Below are 23,947 nucleotides of genomic sequence, written 5' to 3' on the forward strand. Positions count from 1 at the left end.
AAGGATGAGATCATTACTGTTTTATCTCTTGAACAGCTAAGAGTTGAACTGCACTAAGTTAAGGACACAGTATATTATCAGTCTTTCCCAAGCAAGCAAAGGCTATTAGGGAGCCAATCAGAAAGCAAAGCTTCCGTCTCAGTGTCCTCTGAGGTCTAGAATATACATTAACCATAATGACATTGGAGGTCAAATATTTACTCAATTCTGTTGAAAGAAATCAGTGTTATGCCTAGTCCTAGTTGATGTGACAATGTGTGGCCTTTTAAGATTTTTTTTTTAAGGATTTGATGCTACATCTAACCTTCTTCTGATCCTATTCTTCTCTGATCATTAAATTAAGGAGAATTTCACTGATGCATGCTGAACACTTGGTTTCTTTCAGCTTAAATCTTTCTAAAGTTCAACCAGGGACCAATAAGGAATCTTAACTGAGAATAAGTGTAGGTTGTTTCTAAAGTTTTTTAAAAGTGATTCCATTCTATTGTTACTTTCATAATAAAACGTAGTGACATCTGGGTTGATTTCTTTCCCTGATCTAATTCCCACCATTGCTTTTTATCCACTCAGGTCAGGTCTTGTTTTATAAAAGAAGCTGTATTGGGGCACTTGACCTAGCCTTTTCTTACACATACCACATAATTACAGGCAGCACACTTATCCCCTTGCAATTAATCTTTTCCCCCAGAGAATTAGGATGGTAGAGGATAAAGAGTATTCTCTTGCCTTTAAAGGTTAAAATCACACTTTGCCATATCACATAACAGATTTCAAGCCAGTCAGACTCTTTTAATTTTTTACTTAATTTTTTGAGATATAATTGATAAATAGCATTGTATACATTTAAGGTGTACAACATGTTGATTTGATACATTTATATATTGCAATATAATTACTACCTTAGCGTTAGCTAACATCTCTCTCACATCCCATAATTATCATTTCTTTTTTGTAATGCGAACAATTAAGATCTAGTCTCTTAGCAACTTTCAAGTTTATAATCCAGCACTGTTGACTATAATCACTCACATGAGATCTCCAGAACCTATTCATCTACTAGTTGCAAATCTGTACCTTGAACATCTCTCCAATTCCCCAATTCCCAGCCCCTGGTAACCACCCTTCTACTCTCTGTTCTCATGAGTTCAGGTTTTTTAGATTTCACATACAAGTGATATCATATAGTATTTGTCTTTCTCTGTTCAAGCGAGTCAAACTCTTGGCTCATTGGAATAGCTTTAAAAATCAAAAAGGCAGGTGTTGCACATTAAAATAAACCACAATCAGCTATGGTTAACGAAGTTGGGAAAAGAGTCCTGATCCTCCTCTGCTATTCCAAAAGCACAGTTAAAACTGACTTCAAAGGAAACCAATATTTGGATCAGTTCTGAACAGTTGAGAATTCAATCCGGTTCAACCACTGCTGGGAAATGCGGATAACATGAAAGTAACAGTCAACACAAACCTAGTCTTCAAGAAAGTTGGCGAACATTAAAGGGATGATAAGAGGTCAAAAGCATTTGTAGCAAAGTACTTTTATTCTTCCAGAATATTTCACTGTGGTTTATTTTCTAAATTGTGTTGAGTTTCAAGTTAATAGGTGCCTCTTAGACTTTGGAATTACTAGAAGACTGTAATTAGTGGTGTAATTAAGCAATGTGTTTTCATTAATACAGACTTTAAAAAGCTTGTTAATAGTCCTTTAGTGAAGAAATTCCTAAGGAGAAAAAAACTGTTTGCTAAGTTTAACTTTGTGGGAAAAGAAAAAAACTAGATCTTTCATGAAAAGACCTGAACTGAGTCCATTTTCTATATTTCACTTATGAAAGAATATGACAACTTCACATTTCTGCAATTGGGCATTGGTTCCTTTGCCACAAGGTAAGATTCATAGAGGGTTTGAGCTCTTCAGATACTAATTAATTAGGGTTGTTTAGGTTGAATTTTCCACAATTTTTTTTTGCATGCCCCATATTTGTATCTGTTTTATTTTTCACTCAGTTGTTGCCTAGTGCAATATAAATTATTCTCAAAATTAATTTCGTCCCTATCTAAAAGTCTTCTCAAGTACCCAAATATATAATTTCACCCATCAGCAAACTTTCAGAATATCTTTAGTTGTTCCATGTATTTCTAAAGACATGTTCCTTTGAAGTGTAATGCTTTTGTGAAAGCATGCCTTGGAGACTGTTCAAATTCTATGGTGTGTTCTCCACTGCTTTTGAGGGTACTATTCAGGGTGATGGATATAACTTGGCAATAATGGTGGAATGGGCACATGAGCTTGGGTTCAAGGCCCAGCTCCACTACTCAGCACCTGTGTGATCTGTGAGATTTTACTCAATCCTTCTACACCTCAGTTTCCTCATCTGTAAAATGGGGATGATAATAACAACCTCATGGTTGGGACTTCCCTGGTGGCGCAGTGGTTAAGAATCCACCTGCCAATGCAGGGGACACGGGTTCGAACCCTGGTCCAGGAAGATCCCACATGCCGCAGAGCAACGAAGCCCACGAGCCACAACTACTGAGCCCACGTGCCACAACTACTGAAGCCCACGCATCATACTCCGCAACAAGAGAAGCCACCGCAATGAGAAGCCCACGCACCACAACAAAGAGTAGCCCCCTCGCTGCAACTAGAGAAAGCCTGCACACAGCAACTAAGACCCAACGCAGCCAAAAGTAAATAAATAAATTTATTTAAAAAAAATACAACCTCATGGGATTACTAAAAAAGTTTAAGAAGATGATGCATATAAGTCACTTTAACAAATGTCAGCAAACAGTAAGCACTCAATAAATGTGACTTGCTATTGTTGTAATTGTTTGGTTGGTGTTAAGTGACTTCTTCCCTTTAAGAAAGTCCTTTTGTCACATCAGTTTAAAACTACATCAACATTTTCCCCCAGAAATGGCTCATCTATATTACTCTGATACAACACACTGGCTAACACTTGTTCACCTACAAATTGACCTTCACTCATTCAACGTGTTTATTCAATATTCAGTCCACAAGTATTTATTTATTTATTTATTTTTATTTTATTTATTTTATTTTTGGCTGCGTTGGGTCTTTGTTGCTGTGCGCAGACTTCCTCTAGTTGCGGTAAGCGGGGGCTACTCTTCGTTGCAGTGCACAGGCTTCTCATTGCGGTGGCCTTTCTTGTTGTGGAGATAGGCTCTAGGTGCACGGGCCTCAGTATTTGTGGCTCGCAGGCTCTAGAGAGCAGGCTTAGCAGTTGTGGCACACGGGCCTAGCTGCTCTGCGGCATGTGGGATCCTCCTGGACGAGGGCTTGAACCCGTGTCCCCTGCACTGGCAGGTGGACTCTCAACCACTGCGCCACCAGGGAAGCCCCATAAGTATTTATTAAGTGCATATTTTGTACTGGATTTGGCACCTGGGAAAGAGGGTAACTCTTCCCAGTAATATAAGAATGCCACCCCTGCCTGTCAGGAGCTCACAATTTTATGGAAAAAAAAGAAAATTTTTTAAAATTAAAATTTGGTGTAAAAGAATTAGGGAAATGACAGAGAGAGAAATCTTTTTCAAAGAGGATATCTTGAAGGATGAAGAAGAGTTTGTCAGGAGAAGGATGGAGGCTGGGGGAGAATGAGGATCTAGGCAAAAGAATCGGGAAAGCCAAGTTATTAATCAGAAGTTGACAAATGATGACAAAATCAGAACAAGAGAAAGAAAATAAGTGATGGGGGGAACATTCCTGCATCTAAGGGTTGAAGGGGACACTGAGCTATCTCTAACTGACCACAGAGAACAACAGCTCTCAGAGACCAGATTGTGTTTGTTACCAAGATCTTCTGTCTCTCTGCTTAAGAAGCAATAGGCTTTGGAGCTTCCCCAACATGGCAGAGTAAGAGGACCCTGGACTCAGCTCCTCTCATGGGCACACCAAAATTACAGTTATTTACAGAGCAACGGTCTTTGAGAACAACCTGAAAACTAGCAGAAAAGATTTCCACAGCTAAAGATATAAAGGAAGAGCTACGCGAGATGAGTATAAGGGGTGGAGATACAGTATAGTCTGAACCACAGCCCTGGGGTCAGCGGCCCACAAACGGAAGGAATATCACAACTGCAGAGGTTCTTCGCAAGGAGCGTGGGGTCTGATCGCCACATGGGAGTCCTACATTGGGAAGATGAGCCCCCAGAACATCTTGCTTTGAAAATCAGTGGGGCTTATGTTTAGGAGACCAAAAGGCCATAGGAAACAGAGACTCCACTCTTAAAGGATGTGCGTAGTATCTCACCTGCTCTGCGACCCAGAAGAGAGACAGTAGTTGGGAAGGAGCCTGGGTCAGACCCACTTACTGAGCCTCCCAGAGAAGCAGGAGGCAACTGGGACTCCCCCTGGGGACAGTGACACTGGCAACAGACATTTTTGGGAGTTTGTTCTACCATGATGATACTGGTGCTGGCAAGTGCCATTTTGGAATCCTCCCTCTAGCCTATTGGCACCAGGGGCTTACCCTGCCCACCCGTTGGTCTGCAGCAGCCATGTGCCTCCAGGCCATGCAGCCAGCTACGTGGGACCCAGCAGGCCAGCAGAAGCACATCCAGGCTGCACAGCCAACCATGCAGGAAGCCTACTCCATCCCACGGCAGGCCTGTAGCAACTTCACGAGGCAGGGCCTTATAGCCAACCAGGTCAGGAGCCAGCTCCACCTACCAGAGCACCCACAGTAGTCAGCCTGCAACAGAAGGGCACACACAGCTCATATAGGGGGCACCCTTAGTGCATATAGCTCTTCTGACCAGAGAGGAGTGCGCTGCTGGGCACCGTAGGACATCTCCTACATTAAGACCACTTCTCCAAGATCAGGAAACATAACTGACCTACCTAACACATAAAAATAAACAAGAGAATTGGGCAAAATGAGGAGACAGAGGAATATGTCCCAAACAAAGGAACAAGACATGACCTCAGAAAAAGAACTGAACAAGGTGGAGACAAGCAATCTATCCAATATGAGTTCAAGGTAATGATCATAAAGATGTTCAATGAACTTAGTAGAAGAATGGATGAACACAGTGAGAATTCCAACAAAGTTAGAAAATATAAAGAAGAAACAAACAGAACCAAAGAATACAATAACTAAAATAAGCAATACTGTAGAAAGAAAAAAAATCAACAGTAGATTAGATGATACAGAGGAACAGATCAGCAATCTGGAAGACAGAGTAGTGGCAATCACCCAAGCTAAACAGGAAAAAGAAAAAAAAAATGTTTTTTCTTTTAAATGAGGATAGTTTAAGAGAACTTGGGGACAACATCAAGTAAACATCTACATTACTGGGGTCCCAGAAGGAGAAGAGAGAAAGAAAAAAAGGGCAGAGAATGTATTTGAAGAAATAATAGAAATTAAGGAAACAATCCCATTTACAAAGAACTAGAACAAAAATTTTTTAATTTGTAATGGAAACACAAAAGACTCCAAATAGCCAAAGCAATCTTGAGAAAGAAAAACAAAGCTGGAGGAATCAGGCTCCCTGACTTCAGACTATACTACAAAGCTACAGTAATAAAAAGTGTGATACTGGCACAAAAACAGAAATATAGATCAATGGAGCAGGATAGAAAGCCCAGAAATAAACCCACACATCTATGGTCAGTTAATCTACAACAAAGGAGGCAAGAATATACAATGGAGAAAAGATAGTCTCTTCAATAAGTGGTGCTGGGAAAACAAAGAAGACATACAGATGGCCAACAGACAGACGAAAAGATGCTCACTATCACTAATCATCAGGGAAATGCAAATCGAAACCACAATGAGATACCACCTATCAGAATGGCTATCATCAAGAAGACAGCAGATAACCAGTGTTGGCAAGGATGTGGAGAAAAAGGAACCTTCGCACTTTGGTGGGATTGTAAATTGGTGCATCCACTATGTAAAACAGTATAGAGGCTCCTAAAAAAAACTAAAAATAAAACTACCATATAAGCCAGAGATTTCACTTTTGGATATTTACCCAAAGGTAACAAAATCAGTACTTTGAAAAAATACATGCACCCAAAATATGTGCACCTCTATGTTGATTGCAATATTATTTATAACAGCTAAGATATAGAAGCAACCTAAGTGTTCATCAGTAGATGAATAGATAAAGAAGCTGTGGTATATAAAAATACGATGGAATATTAGTCATTAAAAATAGAATGAAATCGTGCCATTTGCAACAATGTAGATGGATCAAGAGGGTACCATGCTAAGTGAAATAAGTCAGACAGAGAAAGACAAATACCATATGATCTCATTTATATGTGGAATCTGAAAAACAAAGCAAACAAACAAAACAAAACAATACAAAAACATACTCACAGATACAGAGAACAAACCAGTGGTCGCCAGAGGTGGTTGTGTGAAGCAGGGGAAGGGGATTAAGAAGCATAAACCTCCAGTTATATAATAAATAAGTTACAGGGATGTAAAATATAGCATAAGGAATATGGTCAACAATATTGTAATGACTTTTTATTGGGACAGATGGTTACCAGACTTATCCTGGTGATCATTTTGCAATGTGTGCAAATGTCAAATCACTATGTACTACACCTGAAACTAACATAATATGGTATCTCAACTATATTTCAATTAAGAAAAAAAGCAATAAGCTTTGCCTCTATGAACTCCATTTTCTATACTAGCCACCTCTACCTTCATAAGATATTGTTTCTTTTCTTTCAAATTTCTACTCTTTATTTACTAAATGGTACGCTTATAGGCATAAAAGCTAAAATCAGGTGACTTTAGCAAATAAGCAAAAACAAAAAAAATCATGCTCCTCTAATGTCAGCTCTTTTAAAATCTCTGCTTTAACTCTGTATTCTGTCCTCACAATGGTCCACAGGGCTATGTCAGTCCTTTGATAACAGCTGCCTAGTGCTGCACACTCATTAGGCACCAGTCACTTTCCCTTACCTCATGTAATCCTCCCAACAGCCTTATGAAGAGTAGGTATCACTCTTATCCATATTGTGCATGTGCAAAAGTGGAAAGTTGGGGAAATAACTTGCCCGAAGTCACACACCCACTGGTGACAAGGGATAGACTTGACCACAGGTCATCTGACTTCACAGCTGATGCACTCCAACGCCCAGAGCAGTGTTCCCAGCATCAGGTCTTGAACTGGGGCCAAGCAGTAAGGGTAAGTTCACTGTCTGTTGTAAAAGGAAGAAACAAAGCCCCCAACGTCCAGTATAGTGACATTTTACATAGAAATTGCTTTATTAAAGAATGGTTCTTTATGGGATTATGTCTTACTTTTCCTTTATATCATATTGTCCTTATCTTATGGAATGAGGAAATTGAAGTTGGTAGTTACTTTCTTCACAACACCCTACTTACAAAACAAAAAACCCCAAAAGTTGGCATCTGGTGTCAGTTTTTAATTTAAAAATTTTGTTTTCATTCCCAGAAATTAAAAATCTAAAATTTCCTACTAGATGAGAAAATATCTTCCTTCATGTAAGGCACATGTTTACCTTCTGTTGTCCGCATGACTAGCCATTGTCATCTTGAACTTTCAATTTTTCATACCCTAATTTTTAAGTGCTGTCACCTCTCTTCCCCACACTTGGACCCCAAATTAAATGCACTTACATTTACAGGAGGAGAGTAAGAGAATAGATAATCTAATAGCTTTCTTCTGCTGTGGTTTTCACAAGAGTGAAAATTCCAGCCTTTTCTTATCATAACTGGCTGGAAACACTCCATGTCGGAGATGTCAAGTCAAAACAATGTGGGGGGAAAAAAGCCCACTTTGCTCTCAGAACGACACAGTTCTTCTATAGAAAATACATTCTTAAAAGCTGTTTGCAATATCCTACATTAATTTCCTCTGGTATGGCATCTCACACAAAGGGGTCTTATAAATGGATTAAATGTGGTTGGGTGCAAAAGCACAGTAAGCCCTCTGTCAGATGCTCTGGAGGGTGGACGCCACAAACAGGGGCCTCCTTCATCAGGGTTCCCTGCAAATAGCTGACTTGAAATTTTGTGACCAGTAATAACCTCCTTAAAAATAAGCCACTTATGCCATCTGCTTAACAGTGCCCTATAAATTAGACCAAGAATGCATGGCTTTTCTTCCCTGGCAAATGCCTTCCAAGTGGACAAAAGTATAAACAGAGGGAGGAAGCAGGGTTGGGCCGTGCTCGCTCTTTCAGTGCCATCAACGTGGACCACCATCGTGTGGCCTCAGCACAAATAAGTTTGGGACGGGAGAGAGCAGACCCCACCTCTTTGTTTCCAAGACCAAACAAATGAAGGTTGGAAGGGGTTAGGTTAGAATGAGCAGGTGGACGAGCTAGAATGAGCCCTCAGAGCTGGAATGGCCAAAGAGGCTGTTGGTTGTAGTCCAGACTTTGATTGCTGGGCCAATTGACACATGGACGCAAGAGTGGAAGAGGGATCAAACTTATTTTTAATATCTAACAGATATGTATTAGAAATAATTACTTGGACCGGAGTCCAGTATGGTTTCTACATCTTCCCTTAAAATGTAGACTTAGACCAACAAGGGATTAATCTCCAAAATATACAAACAGCTCATGCAGCTCAATATCAAAAAAAAGACCCAATCAAAAAATGGGTGGAAGAGCTAAATAGACATTTCTCCAAAGAAGACATACAGATGACTAAAAAGCACATGAAAAGATGCTCAACATCACTAATTATCAGAGAAATGCAAATCAAAACTACAATGAGGTATCACCTCACACCAGTCAGAATGGCCATCATCAAAAAATTTACAAATAATAAATGCTGGAGAGGGTGTGGTGAAAAGGGAACCCTCCTACACTGTTGGTGGGAATGTAATGGAGGTTCCTTAAAAAACTGAAAATAGAGCTACCATATGATCCAGGAATCCCACTCCTGGGCATATACCTGGAGAAGACCGTAATTCGAAAGGATACATGCACTCCGATGATCATTGCAGCACAATTTACAATAGCCAGGACATGGAAGCAACCTAAATGTCCACTGACAGAAGAATAGATAAAGAAGATGTGATACATATATACAATGGAATATTACTCGACCATAAAAAAGAATGAAATAATGCCATTTGCAGCAACATGGATGGAACCTGGAGATTATCATACTAAGTGAAGTAAGTCAGACTGAGAAAGACAAATATCATATGATATCACTTATATGTGGAATCTAAAAAAAGGGTACAAATGAACTATCTACAAGACAGAAATAGAGTTATAGATATAGAAAACAAACTTATGATTACCAGGAGGTAAGGTGGGGGGCAGGGATAAACTGGGAGATTGGGATTGACATATACACACCACTATATATAAAATAGATAACTGATAAGGACCTACTGTATAGCACGGGGAACTCTACTCAATACTTGGTAATGGCCACTATGGAAAAAGAATCTAAAAAAAGAGTGGATATATGTATATATATAACTGATTCACTTTGCTGTACACCTGAAACTAACACAACATTGTAAATCAACTATACCCCAATAAAAAAAAATTTTTTTAATGCAGACTTAGGTAAATCTGCTAGGGGAGAGTGAGATTTGCAGAGCAATAGTTATCTAACCTAACTCGCATCCACAGAGATGTGGTAGAACTGTGTGTGTGTGTGTGTGTGTGTGTGTGTGTCAGGAGCCAGAAGCAGCATTCAGGAGCACCCAGGGAGCATTTTGGGTCCTAGTCCTGAAGGGTAGAGTGAACAGCAGACCGTCACTCCGTGGACAAGCTTCTGGTTGTGTGAGAGGTGGGCTGCAAGCCTGTTTTCAACCTCCTCTCCTTCCTCTCAGGCATACTCAGCTCTCCTTCAGACAAGAAAGGGGAAAGAAAGCAGACTGACACTGAACCAGGCAAGAGGTGTACTTTGCATAAAAGAAGGAAGACAGAATTCCAGCTACTCCCAAATCCCAGCATTATCTGTTGTTCTTCCTTTCAGAAGATCATTCAAGGCAAAGTTGGGAGTTGCTGATTAGAAAATAAATATGTCAATGTGCATATATATAATGGAATACTAGTCGTCCATAAAAAAGAATGAAATAATGCCATTTGCAGCAACATGTATGGACCTAGAGATTGTTATACTGAGTGAAGTCAGACAGAGAAAGACAAATATCATACGATATCACTTATATGGGGAATCTAAAATATGATACAAATCAACTTATTTACAAAACAGAAACAGACTCACAGACAGAAAACAAACTTATGGTTACCAAAGGGGGAAGGGGGGGATAAATTAGGAGTTTGGGATTAGCAGATACAAACTACCATATATATAAATAGATAAACAATAAGGTCCCACTGTATTGCACAGGAAACTCTATTCAGTATCTTATAATAAACTATAATGAAAAAAAAAGAAAATATAAATTTCAGGATACAGAGAACACACTAGTGGTTACCAGTGGGGAGAGGGCAAGGGTGAGGGGCATGGTTGGGGGTGAGGCAGGGCAATAAGAGGTACAAACTACTATGCAGAAAATAAATAAGCTACAAGGATATATGATACCGCACAGGGAATATAGTCAATATTTTATAATAACTATAAATAAAGTATAACCTTTAAAAGTTGTGAATCACTATGTTGATACACCTGAAACTTATATAATACTGTAAATCAACTATACTTCAATAAAAAAAGAAAACATATTATATAAATGTCAGGATGTTGAGAAAAAGGTATGTAGTTGGGGACAGAATAGATGTGAAGCAGAGTTCTTTGGATACTTGTCTCAGCTAAATGCAAACTCAAACTCTTCAGTGTTGCACTTGGTCCTCATCTAGTGGCCTCTGGCTGACATTTTGGCACTTCTGGGCTTTATCGTACTACAGATATTTATTTAGGTAGTTGGGCCTCAATCCTCTTCAAATGGTTATTTAAAATTAAAAAAAAAAAGTCTTGGGCTTCCCTGGTGGCGCAGTGGTTGAGAGTCTGTCTGCCGATGCAGGGGACACTGGTTCGTGCCCCAGTCCGGGAAGATCCCACATGCCGCGGAGCAGCTGGGCCCATGAGCCATGGCCACTGAGCCTGCGCGTCCAGAGCCTGTGCTCCGCAATGGGAGAGGCCACAACAGTGAGAGGCCCACATACCGCAAAAAAAAAAAAAAAAAGTTTCATTTCATCCAGTTACAGAACCACAACTGCAGGAAAACGCAGATTGTCTGGAAGCCTAATTGTGTTTTCCTCAAACTCATCACATGTTAACTGCCACCCTAACACCCACCCTTTTTGTTGTTTTCCAATAACTTATTCAGACATATTTTCCCTGGGACCCACAGTGAATACATCCCTTACAAACCTAGAAATCAACTACTCCTGAAAATTTCTCAAGGCAACATTCTTCCGGTTCCAACTGTCATATAACAAACTCCTATTATAAGCAAGGCATCCCATTATGTGCTTCGGAGAATACAAAAACATGCCAGTCCTGCGTTTTAGTTATCTATTGCTGCACAACACATTACTCCAAAACTTAGCCACTTGTTACCGCATAGTTTCTGTGGCTCAGGAATGGAGAAGAGACTTACCTGGGTGGTTCTAGCTCAAGGTCACTCACAAGACTGCAAATCAAGGTGTCTGCAGGAGCTGCAGTCACTTCTAAGTTCAGCTCAGTGGAGGATCCACTTACAAGCTCACTCACAGGTGCCTTTCCACAGGGCTGGCTCCACGCTTCTCCATGTGGTCTCTCATCCTCCAGGGCCTCCCTGCCTGGACAGCCCAGGATAGCCTGAGCTTATTTACTTTACTGGAGGGGACCCCTTCCAGGGCCCGAGAGTGGGCTCTTCTCTAACACTCGTAAGTGAATTGTCCGAGGAGACACATATACTGACAAAACAAAAGACTTTACTGAAAAGGGGCACTGAAGTGGATAGCAGCAGAGTAACAGAACCCAGGAGAACTGCTCTGCCTCGCGCTTCACCGTCTCAGGTTTTACGGAGACGGGGCTGGTTTCCAGGATGTCTCTGGCCAGTCATCTTGCTCGTGCCCATATTTGGTCCAACCCAGGGCCCTTCCGGGTGGCCCGCGCATGCCCCAGTCAAGATGGATTCCAGCGTAAAGGTTCCTGGGAGGTTGGCAGGACATTATGGGCTGGCGTGGCGACTCCTCCCACCTTTTGGCTCCTCCCGAATTCTTCCGGCTGGTTTTCGCGGCAGCTTGTCAGTTTCGTGTGCCTTATTGGGACCTCGTGTTGTGAGACAGTTTATGCACGTGATTATTTTCATGCCTGGCCAGAGCCGGCAGTTTCAGTCCACAGTTCCCTAACATTTACATGGAGGTCAGGCTGGGCGGGAGGAGTGATGAGGGAGGAAGAGAAGGGAGAGAAGGAGTGACAGGAGTGAGAGAAGGAGAAGGAGGGAGGCAAGATAAGCAAGAGAATATGACCAAGATGGATGCCAGCCATTTTATAACTTTACCTTGGAATTGATATCCCATTGCTTCTGCTACAGAAGTCTTTTTTTTTTTTTTTTTTTTTTGCGGTACGCGGGCCTCTCACTGTTGTGGCCTCTCCCATTGCGGAGCACAGGCTCCGGACGTGCAGGCTCAGCGGCCATGGCTCACGGGCCCAGCCGCTCCACGGCATGTGGGATCCTCCCGGACCGGGGCACAAACCCGCGTCCCCTGCATCGGCAGGCGGACTCTCAACCACTGCGCCACCAGGGAAGCCCAGAAGTAAGTCTTAATAGACCAACTCACACTCAAGAGGAGGGAAACAAATGGTGATCACTGGGGGCCGTTTTAGAGGCTGCCTACCACACCCTGCCAGGCTCTACATCATGGACAAACACACATACAGTTACAGCAGACGCAAAGAAGTTTGACAAAGGTAGAATGGAAATGCTCCAAGGCAGTAGGAAAAGGAGAACTTAATTTCATCTGGGGGATGCTGGAAAGGCTTCTTGAAGAAAGCAAAATTTGAGCTAGGTCTCGAATAAACCTCAAAAAACGTCATTTCAGGCAGCTGGGACAGCTAGAGCAAGTGGCCTGGGAACTGAGCAAGCATCAGAGTCACCTGGAGGGCTTGTTAAAATGCAGATGGATGAGACCCACTTTCAGAGTTTCTAATTCAGTAAGTGGTGGAGGAGGGGCTTGATCATTTGCATTTCAGGTGATGCTGATACCCTAGGTCCAGAGACCACACTTTGAGAAACTCTGGCTTGAGTAAAGGCTGGGAAATGGAGCTTTTTTCGAAAGTAACAAATAGATCTTTTTATTTGTCAATTTTGTTTGATTCAATCAGTTTCAAGATCCTCTTAGAATCAGTGGAAATGAAAGGTATTAGTCGGTACTTAATGAATCCCAAAACTATCCACTTTTAGAGCTGGGAGGGCTTCAGAGAATATAAAGCCATCATATTACAAATGAGGAAAGTGACGTTAAGGGATGGGCTCAAACAGATAGTGACAGTTTTCTTTAAAATCAGGTGGATTTTTGTGGCTCTCTCACTCAAGGGCTTCTGAAAGAAACAGACTAGAGCCCTCTTCCTTTGGAGTCTGAGTGCTTTCTCTGTGAAATGAACTAATGAGTTTGTGATCCACTCTCCCAGTAGAATACTCACCCTCTATAAAATGAATATGCCCATACTTTGGTAGAAGGAAGGCTGAAAGAACTCTCTGAACCTCTGGGTCCATTATTCCTTGTGCAAATGGATATATGTAACTCCTGCCTGGCTTCTGTGAAGTGAGAGGCCTTCCCCCATTTCTGCCCTCTCTTAGCCTCTGTTGTTCTTTTTCTTTCACAGGGCCCAGGTGTACAAATTTAGTTGCCAAAACTCTCTGCAACACTTGGATTTGGGGTGCTGTTTCTTTTTAACGTCTAAATAATTAGTAAAATCTAGTGCAAACTGGGGTGAATCTATCTCAACTCTTGAAATATGCTTTCTTTGGAAAGAGGGTAATGAAACCCTGCAGTTTACTGCTTGCAATGTGCACACAATCAGCTCGGTGCCTTTGTTCTGTCGTCTGAGTTTTTGTCATCTTTTATTTGACTGTACTTAGAGAAACAGTATGAAGACATTTAAAAGAAGCCCAAGGGAATCTCATTTGCACATTCAAACAAGTGGTTTTTTTGTTTTGTTTTGTTTTTTTGCGGTACGCGGGCCTCTCACTGTTGTGGCCTCTCCCGTTGCGGAGCACAGGCTCTGGACACGCAGGCTCAGCGGCCATGGCTCACAGGCCTAGCCGCTCCGTGGCATGTGGGATCTTCCCGGACTGGGGCACGAACCCGTGTCCCCTGCATGGGCAGGCGGACTCTCAACCACTGCGCCACCAGGGAAGCCCAAAACAAGTGTTTTTTTATCATTATTCCCCTACCCCTGACTTCCTTTACTCTCACTCTTCCCCCAGTTTATGGCCCTCCACTCCACTCTGACATACATTCTTGCTCCAGAAGCAGAAACAAAGATGCTAAAGGTAACCAAAGTGTAACCCTCTTTGCACTTGTGATTTTTGCACTTGCTTCAGCACAGGTGTCTCTTGAATTGTGACATTCTGAGAAGTCCTAGAGCTCACCAACCACACTTCCTCCCAAGGATAGGACCTATCCTGTGCTGTAACCTTGAATGAGAAGGTAATCTACAAACAGACAGAGGTTAGCCAAAACCTCACTGCAGCTTCACTCACACTCAAACCTGGTTTCTGAGCATAAGTTGGTTAACTGGAATCAGAGGATGCTATGTAGCTCATGTCTTCTTGCAAAGCTGAGAGGTGAGAATGGCAAACCGTAAATCCATTTTATTCGTTGCCTTTACCAATTCAACCACAAATTGCTTCCCCTTCTCCCACTGAGCACCGTTTAATGACCTCTGTCAGGTATACAATGGAAGCAGTCAACTGCAGAGGCAGAAAGAACACATCTCGTGAGCAAGCACACAGGTCTTCCCCACTTCCCAAGTCTTTGGTCTTGGCTAAGTTATTTAACATCTCCAGGCCTCAGGTTCCCCATTTGGACCTTGATTTCCTTACCTGAAATGGTGGTGGTGAAATGGAGTTGTGAAGATCACGGCCTCCATGTGAAAAGTCTCACTATCTGTGTATACCTTAGTCACCTGATACTAGCCCTGGATGACAGCAGGTATTCAATAAACAGCAGTCATGATGGACTGGGCAGTAAATTAAACACATGCTTTTTCTCCCAAAGAAGCTCACAGTCTTCATATACGTTGTTAATGGTGTTAAAAACAAGACAGCAGGCCCAAAATGGAGTGGCTTATGCTAACCCCACATCGCCAAACCAAGACTCAATTACAGTTTTGACCCCTCCCAGAGATGGAACCTTAAACCAGTCAATCAGGAATCACCTAATCAGCACTAGTGAGGTCACCTGCCTGACAAATGCCTGCCATCCACTAAAGGAAAGTGGCCTGGCCACAGCCCGTCCACTTTTTGCTCATGTAACGTCCTTGTTCCTGCTCCCGTCTGCCTACAAAAGTCCTTCACTATGTCCAGCTCCTCGGAGCTCCTTTCTATCTGCTAGATTGGATGCTGCCTGATTCATGGATTCTTGAATAAAGCCAATTAGATTTTTAAAATTTTCTTGTTTGAATTTTGTTTTTTAATACTGGTTTGATTTGGGTTTTTACTGGCTCAGAACCACATCTGTGTATCATACTCTCAATTTCAGGTAAACTAGAGAAATCCGAATTTACCTGAACGTTACACCAGAGTCAGCCTCTGACTGAAAACGTCTATGTTGCCCTGAAATACCCAATGTGTTTTTCCCAACCAATATCAAGTTATTAACAACAACGTTCTTTTCTAAGTCATTAGTCAGGAACTGTCAGAAAGGAATCACTCCTTGTATCTTCCGGGAGTTGATAGAAAAAAAGAATTAAAAAATGTTGAAGGCTGAAGCATCAGCCACTGACATGAATTCATCTGAAACAAAGATGACTTTTAAAAAAAAAAAATCTGTGCTGCACATAGACAAGGAAAGAAAGACACTTTGGCTGCAAAATCCCCCCCATCTTCTCTGGGGAGGCTCATGCCTCCGCCTGCTGTTCATCAATCAGCCTTGATTTTGATGGGGCGATTTTTAGTCAGCTGCCTCGATCATTTTGGCACAGACAAAAATCCTTTAAAAAAGTGTTACACTTCATCAAAGTGTATCATGAGACTTCACGGTCATTATCTCAATGGCCGCTCTGATGTGCTACAATTGGCAGAGACACAAACGGTAGGGGGTGTGTGAGAAGAAAGCCAGCGTTTCGTGTGGAAAGCTGGCAAGCCTCGCCAAGCTTCTGTCAACAACTCGGCGGTTTGATCCGATGCACTGAGCGTGCTGATGATGCTCTTGTTTCTGGAGGAAGTAAACAAGAAAATGAATTCCACCGTGCAACACAGCCTCTTTGTATCTCCAACATGGTGTGACTGGACTGGGGCCAGCCGCGTTGAAAGTTTGGCCATTTATGTCATCAGGGCCCCGGTACTGATGGAGGCTTTGATTACGAGTTGGACCAGCTCTAAGACCCTTCAGGGGCAGCCACGCAGCAAATAAAGGCATTGATTGGTTGTTGGGTCAATTTAGCCATAAGGGTACAGAGCATGGCTCTTTTGAAAAGCCTAATGGATTAGCTACACAACCAGTCCCACTGTGGGCCTTATTTTTCAAGTAACTTCAGGACGGTTTTCCAGCTTGGCAGGGAACAAACTCTTCCTCCAGAGCAAGTTCAGAGCTGTTCTTGTTATCAATAGTGGGCTCAAAGGATTAGACACAGCGGGCTTCACAATTTCATGAAAACAGCTGTTGAAACAACAATTAAGGCAAACAATAGTTTGCATGGACAACTATTAATTATGTAAAGTTATGCAGAAAGTGGAATACGCTTTTATTCAGGGCCTTCTACAGCCGCTGAGCCACCTTCCATTCCATGGCTCTCAAGCATCAGGAAGTGGGGGCACTCGTAGGAAGCGGCTCCACTGCATGTGGGTTGAATGTAAGCAGAGCTCCAGGCTGCCAGTTTGCTGCAGAGCAAGTCATGGGGAAAATATTCAGGAAATGTATATCAGTTAAACAGGTTACCTTGGGTACCGCAGATCTTTTCATACAAACTCAGAGCTGTGTTTTCACAGGTATCTGAAATTCAATTTGAGCCTTGTGGTTGGGATCTCTACGCTTGCTTTTAAAAAAACAGAACATTTCTATAATATGTCCCCTTTCCGGCCTCACACGCCCTGAGGAATTATGAACAATAATGTTCTTTTCTAAGTCATTAGTAAGGAACTGTCAGAAAGGAATCACTCTCCGGGAATTGGTGGAGCTCCTTGTCCTTAGGACTAAGTAGATTTTCCTTCCATTAGGAGGATGGTCCAACTTAGACTCAATCACTCCATATCCACCTCCTCCCCTAGAACAGCTCATCTCTCCTTCCACTCTCTCTGCTTGCTGGGGCTTTTAAATTCATTGCTTCTCTCTTTGCAATTTCCACCCTTGACTAACAGTGCTGGGAATTGACTTAAGGCCCTTCGCCTACCCTGTGTTCCACATCTCACTTTCCTCCCCGTATGGGAATCACCAAGCCAAGAAGTCCCATTAAGAAGGTTATTAACTGTACACATAAACATTGCCTCCTGCCTACAGTTAGATTTATTTCTCATCACTTCCAAGTAACTGGTTTTAACACTCTTTCCAGCAGGCCCAGCACCTTTTATTTGACTATATTGTTTTAGAAAGGCCTTTGGGAATTTGGCTAATTTCATGCTGGAACTTATTAAGTGGGTTTTGACACTCTTTGATAATTCCAATAGACCATTAGTCAAGTCTCACTTCCTTCAGGGAAAGAATGAAAGCTTCATTAGTCTTAGGGTCTCTATTCTAAACATGTCACCTGAATTTAGTAGTGCATCTGTGCTGAGATGCAATTGACTTTGTGATTGAATAGAACTTTGAAACTACAAGAAAGCTGTCACTGGCTATCATCAGTAAGAGAGCACCTGCCTTTTTCTGAAATTCTCATGAGATTCACCTGTGCATTTTGAAACAATTCAGTGAATTTAATTTTCTGACCTGTGAATGTTAATAAAATAAACTGCACACACACATATCCACACAAGTTCTCTCTAAAGTACTTGGTTTAGTCCTTTCTTCCACCCAGGACACGAGAATTCAGAATAATCTCCTTCCCTCCTACAGATAGTTTAAAAATCTTGAGAGATCCTATCTCTAGAAGGCCCCAGAACATAATTGAGTGTGCAAATGAAATTCATTACTAGGGTCACAAACAATAATCCAATTAACATGTATTTGCGTAATGCCTTTAAAATCATTCTAAACCCAAAACCACATTCATCTTTGAAGTATAACGCAAAACAAGTACCATATCCCAGCATACTCCAGTTCACACTTTGCACTGGAGAGTACGAAACAGCATCAAGATTGCAAAAGCAATAATTCCAGTTATCCAGATGTGATTTTCAATCATTCTAAGAAATGTTTTTTTGTTTTTTTTTTTTAGCAGTTCTTATTCCATGGCACCACTCACAGCTCTCACGCTGGCGCGGTGCTTACATCTCTTCATTATTAATTCAGCTCATGGAGCTTAATTGGACAAGGCTAGAGCGAATTTGACAAACATCACAGCAGCAGAAAAAGCAATCACTCTTTCAAGATGAAAATTTGTTTGATGTCTTACTGTGTAACTCATTTACGCTCCTCAGGAGTCATGTGACCTGAATGTTAATCAGCCATTGATTGGTTTCTCTCCTTGGACAGTCACGTGACTCGAATATTAATGGGCTGGCACTCAGTAGCTGTACTGTTAGGCAACCTTGTGATTGGCTGCCAGGTTAAGATACGGAGATAAGTGGGTGCTTGATGAGCACTTGACAGAACTTCACAGAAAATTAAGGCCCTAAAATAGCATGAGAAAGTCTTGTCAAATCAAGCATGATTATCATTGAATGCTTAAGGAATTCATCATCTGCATGAAATTGATACACTTCAGCACCAGCAGGCCCTGTAGTCAGCAGGGACTCATCAGATCTTTATTTATATGTGTTCACCAAATCACATTAATTCTGAGAGCTAAAACATGCTAAGGATGAAGGTTATTTTCTGTTCAATCTAATTTATCTATGACAATAATCATCACTAATAATGTGTCAAATTAGATTGCAGTCATTTTATGCATGCATGCTGATTTGGAAAATAGTGTTAAACCATCCCGCGGTAATTAACAACTGGTAAAGGTATGCCGGGCCTGAAGTAATCAGCATATCTAGATGGAAAATTAAGTTTTATAGAATGGATTTATAGATACATATCCTTACTCAATTCGGAATATAAATTATTCCTGGTAAAAGCCGACATCATTTTTATAACACCATTAAGACCAATAACCATTGAGGGACTTGCATCCTTAATTTGCTCCATCCTTCATTTTTTTCTCTCATTTTCTGTGGTTAACTTTCTAATGGGTGTCACTTCCTTCTTGGCAAGTCCTCATTTTAGCGGGTTTGGTAGGGCTAAGAGATGAATGAATATGCATCGGTTTAAGTGTTAATCATGGATGAAGGACAGGGCATCATACCTCTTAATACACAAAGCTTTATAATTATTGGCGGGGGTTGGGAGGTGGGCACTGGGGAGAATACAAAGAGGGGGGTGGGGACAGACTTTGGCCTTTTGGTGTTTCTCTATTATTTCTCCTCACAAAGGGACAATAGGAAATTTTGCAGATTAACTCATAAGGGATTAATGTTTCTTGGGGAATCACTTAAGCCTAAATTGCTTTTGTGGAAATAACTTTTACGGAACACAAGTTGTGTCGTTGTTGTTGTTTTAAATAACCTCCTGGTTTATAGGACATTTTAGGAGGAATGGAGTGTTGGGAGTAAGGAAATCTTAAAGAAATGTTTAGACCCTTTGGTGAGTGTGGCTAAAATGTTTGAGAGGAGCATTACACTTCGAAAAGAAGAGCGAAATAAATGTTGTTTCTTTCCCACCGCTGCCCCTACCCCCCATCTTAATCTTCTAAGCAACCAGGACTGCCCCTACTCTCTCCCCCTCGCTCAGGAGGTCTCTTTATTGATTAAATGAATCTGCTCCAAAGACTGGCTCCCAGGCTCTTTGATCTAATCCGATCTGATTTTATCCTATCGCTTCAGCAGGACATCGGGGAATTAACAATAAGCAGCTTTACCACAAGTGTTTAATAACTCAACACAATCTCCTTATGGCTCCGAGCTGCTCAAGTCCCATCCAGTCCACAGCAAACAGTGTAGCAGATTGGCCATCCCCCCCCACCCCCGCCCGAACCTGAGGAATTTTCATGCACTATGAAACTAATCGCTTCAAGTTCCTTCATAAATCACACAAAGCAGATTTTAGCATCTTAACAAATTGGGAAAAAAAAAAAAAAAAGAGCCAACCAGTAGAGTGGGGTGGGAGTGGCAGAGAGGACTGGCCCTCCGGCTAAAAGCGGGTGGGAAACAGGCAGGCGCTCCAGTACTGCAGTGGGGGAAGGGGGCAGATGTAAAATAACTTCTGTCTTCTCAAGCAATATGTTTCTCATCTCCTTAAATTTTAACATGAATGAAATTATTTGGGCAGGCTCAAACCTAACAGTGCTCACAGTGACCTTATTTTTTTTTTTTTTCTGCTGTGATGGAAACGATGTGGTTTCAACAACAGGCCCCTTGTTATTGTTCCTGTGACAGCCCTTGAAGTATGCAAGAAGCACACATTTAAACAAGGATTGTGCGTCCTGCGTGGTGCAGACAGCCGAGATGTTAGGCTGAAATGGTATGTCCCCTGGCTTTCAAACCAGCATACACGCATAAAGGGGCGTCTTAAATGATCACTTAATTACAAAACGCCATTCTTGAAATGCTTTTTTTTCTTTTCCACTCAGGGCTGTCCGTATGTATATCCCTATCTCTAAATTGCAGCGGTAGAACTGAGTAATATCTTATTCTCCTCCAAAAAAAAACCAAAGCATCATATCACAAGCACAGATAGTAAAGGTGATTCTCTCCTTTTGTAAGGCAGAATTTTTTTTTTTTTTTTTGCGGTACACGGGCCTCTCACTGCTGTGGCCCCTCCCGCCGCGGAGCACAGGCTCCGGACGCGCAGACCCAGCGGCCATGGCCCATGGGCCCCGCTACCCCGCGGCACGCACCCGCGTCCCCTGCATCGGCAGGCGGACTCCCAACCACTGCGCCACCAGGGAAGCCCTGTAAGGCAGAAATTTTGATTCAAGCGCTCACCCTTATGCCACAACAGAGCTTGTGAGGAACTGCGAGGCGAAACGGGCTTGTGAAAGCTGCCGGATTATTAGTGCCATGGGGAAAATATCACTCTAGCATTAATCTGAAATAAAACATCTCTCAGGTGCTCTATTTAATACCTACCGTACATCAGAATTACCCATAAAAACATGTTTCATAACAGAGAAACAGCCTTAGCTCTCCACCTGTCACTGTTCTCTCCATTACCCTGGCAGTTCTGCGATTTCTCGCTACATCAGCAGAGTAACAAAGTGCCCTCTAACTGAACATCTGGGGGCAGGAGGAATTTTATGACTCAGGTTCAGGCCAGATTACTATTACTATGGTGAAATCTTTTTCCGTATCCCCAGGGCGCAGGGTACTAACAAATTCACTCAGATACGGCTGGATGCTTCATTATTGCTTTCCTAAATACAAACATTTATTTTTATATCCTTCTCCATCCACATCCATTCATCAGTATTTATCCAGATTTTCCCACCATTATATGAGTTCAACACTTTCAGACACCCCCGTTCCCAAAAAATGTCTACTCCAATTTCGTGATCTACTCAATATGGAATGGAACACTAGCATGAATAGTGTTATTTTTTCCTCTTTGGAAATGACTTTTGCCTTACTTTTTTTTTCCAGATAAACTATGTCATAACAGAAAAATCCCTGTGAAGTTCTCCAAAGAACTCTCTGCTGCTTCCAGCCCCTGGAACTATAATTATGCCTTGCATAATTAAAACAGAAAGAACATCCCCTGGCAACTGTGAGCCCCCCTGTTTACATCACAAAGAGGTAGCAAAATGTACTCTGGAAGGTTCCCGCCAAAGTAATTGAGAGGGCTGCCTGAGCCCAGCGCTGCCTTCTAAATATTGTCCATGGGTTAGGAACCGGAGGACGTGCCAGAGGCCTATTGACTCTTCCTGCCTGGGCATGATGTCACGGAGTTCAGTGACTTTGGGGGCTGGTGTTGACTGAAGTCTTATGGCACGTTTAGCCCAAGTGCTTCTACTGGGGAGCTTCAGACCTGTCACACGCCACTACGTGGTGGCCTTCATATGTCCTGAATCCCTGAACTCACACACAAAGGTTCAGAGCATTAGGCCACGGTGTAAACACATTTCTGACATCGAGGACTACAAAGAGGACTCTTCTGCTTGCAGTTCAGTCAGTTCACAAGCTCGTCTTTCTCTGGAGCTTTCTTTGTAGGTTGCTGCAGTTGGAATATGAAAAGGGAGACACAGACACACAGAGAAAGACAGAGAGACAGAGGGAGAAAGAAAAAAAAAAGGCACTGAGGAAAAAGGAAAAAACAAAACAAAACAAAACCAAAGCCACAAGTTGAAAAAAAAAATCCCTATAAAATAGAATTGCATTATGTTTTTGTGTATTTTTGAAATGTAGCCAAACTAAACCATTACATGAGGATTTTGTTTCACAGAGTCTGCAAACTATTCAGTGCTAACCCACTACACCAAGAATGTGATGCCAACCAAAATATGTCAAGATCAGTAGTGCTCAATAAAATCTCAAAACCAAATGACATGCAAGCTGTATTTCATGATTAGAGCGCTTCCTTATGTCAAGGAACATACATATTAACTTGTTTAAACACAGCGATGGGCTGTCACTCTGTTTGTCAAAAGCAGAGGAAGGAGAATCTAGTGCTTCCCAATCCCATCCAGATGATGCTTCACACTTTCTATCTTCCTGGCAGACAGCACAGACCCCATCCAATTAATCTTTACATCTGAGAGAGGAGGAACTGAAGGAGAGAAGGAGGGAGAGAAAGAAGGGGAGAGGGAGAGAGACCACTTCCCACTTTACCAAGCAGGGCAGTAAAAGCAGGGTTTGCCATTGCTTTGCTCAAGGCCCTGATACAAATAGAGAGCTGGGATTAGAAGAAAAAATGCTTACTTTTTTCTACCAACTCACCAAAATTACAAAATACAAGCACCTTGAAACTTTTTTTTTAATCCAGAGAATTAACAGTAGCATAAAGCTTTAAGGTCTACAAAGGGCTCAAATATATACATATTTTCACACTGAATCCTCAGCACTGTCCTAGCCATTTATATATTATTATTCCCATTTTACAAAAGAGAAGCCCAAGTCTCAGAGATGAAGTGACACGCCCAAGCAGCTTCTCCAGAAACAAGGAAAACTAGAGCAGGACGCCTCTGTTTCAGGCCTCTAAACCAAATGGGAACAACACAAAACACGGCATCCCTTTCTGCACCAAAATGTGTGAGTTTGAGCAGGATTCTAAAAATGTAGAGGAGCAATTATCTCGTTCTCTGACTGTCACCAGCAACGAGCTGCTGCGTGCTTCTACCTGGCAGGAGGATGAAAGGGAGGCTGTTCTCTCATTTACAAAATACAGTAGTAAGATATGTGATTATGTTAGGAACACTTGAGGGGCCTTTTGGGTGAAAAGGAAAAACCAGAGCATGCCTCATCTGTTATTTGGGTGTTTTTTCACTTGTGTGAGCCTGGCAAACCCCCACTGATGCTGATACAGCAAAACGGGGTGCTCCCACAGCAGACTTGGAGCTAGAGCTGCTTCCATCTTCTGCACCCACCTGTCCCCCTACACCCACAGCATCCTCGTTCTCAGGGACCTTCTTGAAGCTGGGGAATAACTGCCACCTTGTACCTGCCACACAAGCCTTGGGGTTGTGGCAGAAGAGAACTGGAATTCAAACTAGTG

General features: G+C 42.0%; 1 long non-coding RNA gene across 3 annotated transcripts in view; it reads right to left on the reverse strand.

Moving 5' to 3' along the window:
- LOC137227737 (uncharacterized) overlaps positions 1-23,947 on the reverse strand; it is a 165,737-nt gene that overhangs the window by 38,229 nt on the left and 103,561 nt on the right. Inside the window, exon 4 of one of the 3 annotated variants that reach the window (XR_010944983.1) lies at positions 21,656-22,450. The exons of the other annotated variants lie outside the window; for them this stretch is intronic. This is a non-coding gene — a long non-coding RNA (uncharacterized lncRNA). Of the gene's footprint in view, positions 1-21,655; positions 22,451-23,947 lie in introns of those variants that run through there. 3 annotated transcript variants of the gene reach the window in all.

This window comes from Pseudorca crassidens, chromosome 7 (genome assembly GCF_039906515.1).
Source record: "Pseudorca crassidens isolate mPseCra1 chromosome 7, mPseCra1.hap1, whole genome shotgun sequence".
NCBI classification, from domain to species: Eukaryota; Metazoa; Chordata; class Mammalia; order Artiodactyla; family Delphinidae; genus Pseudorca; species Pseudorca crassidens.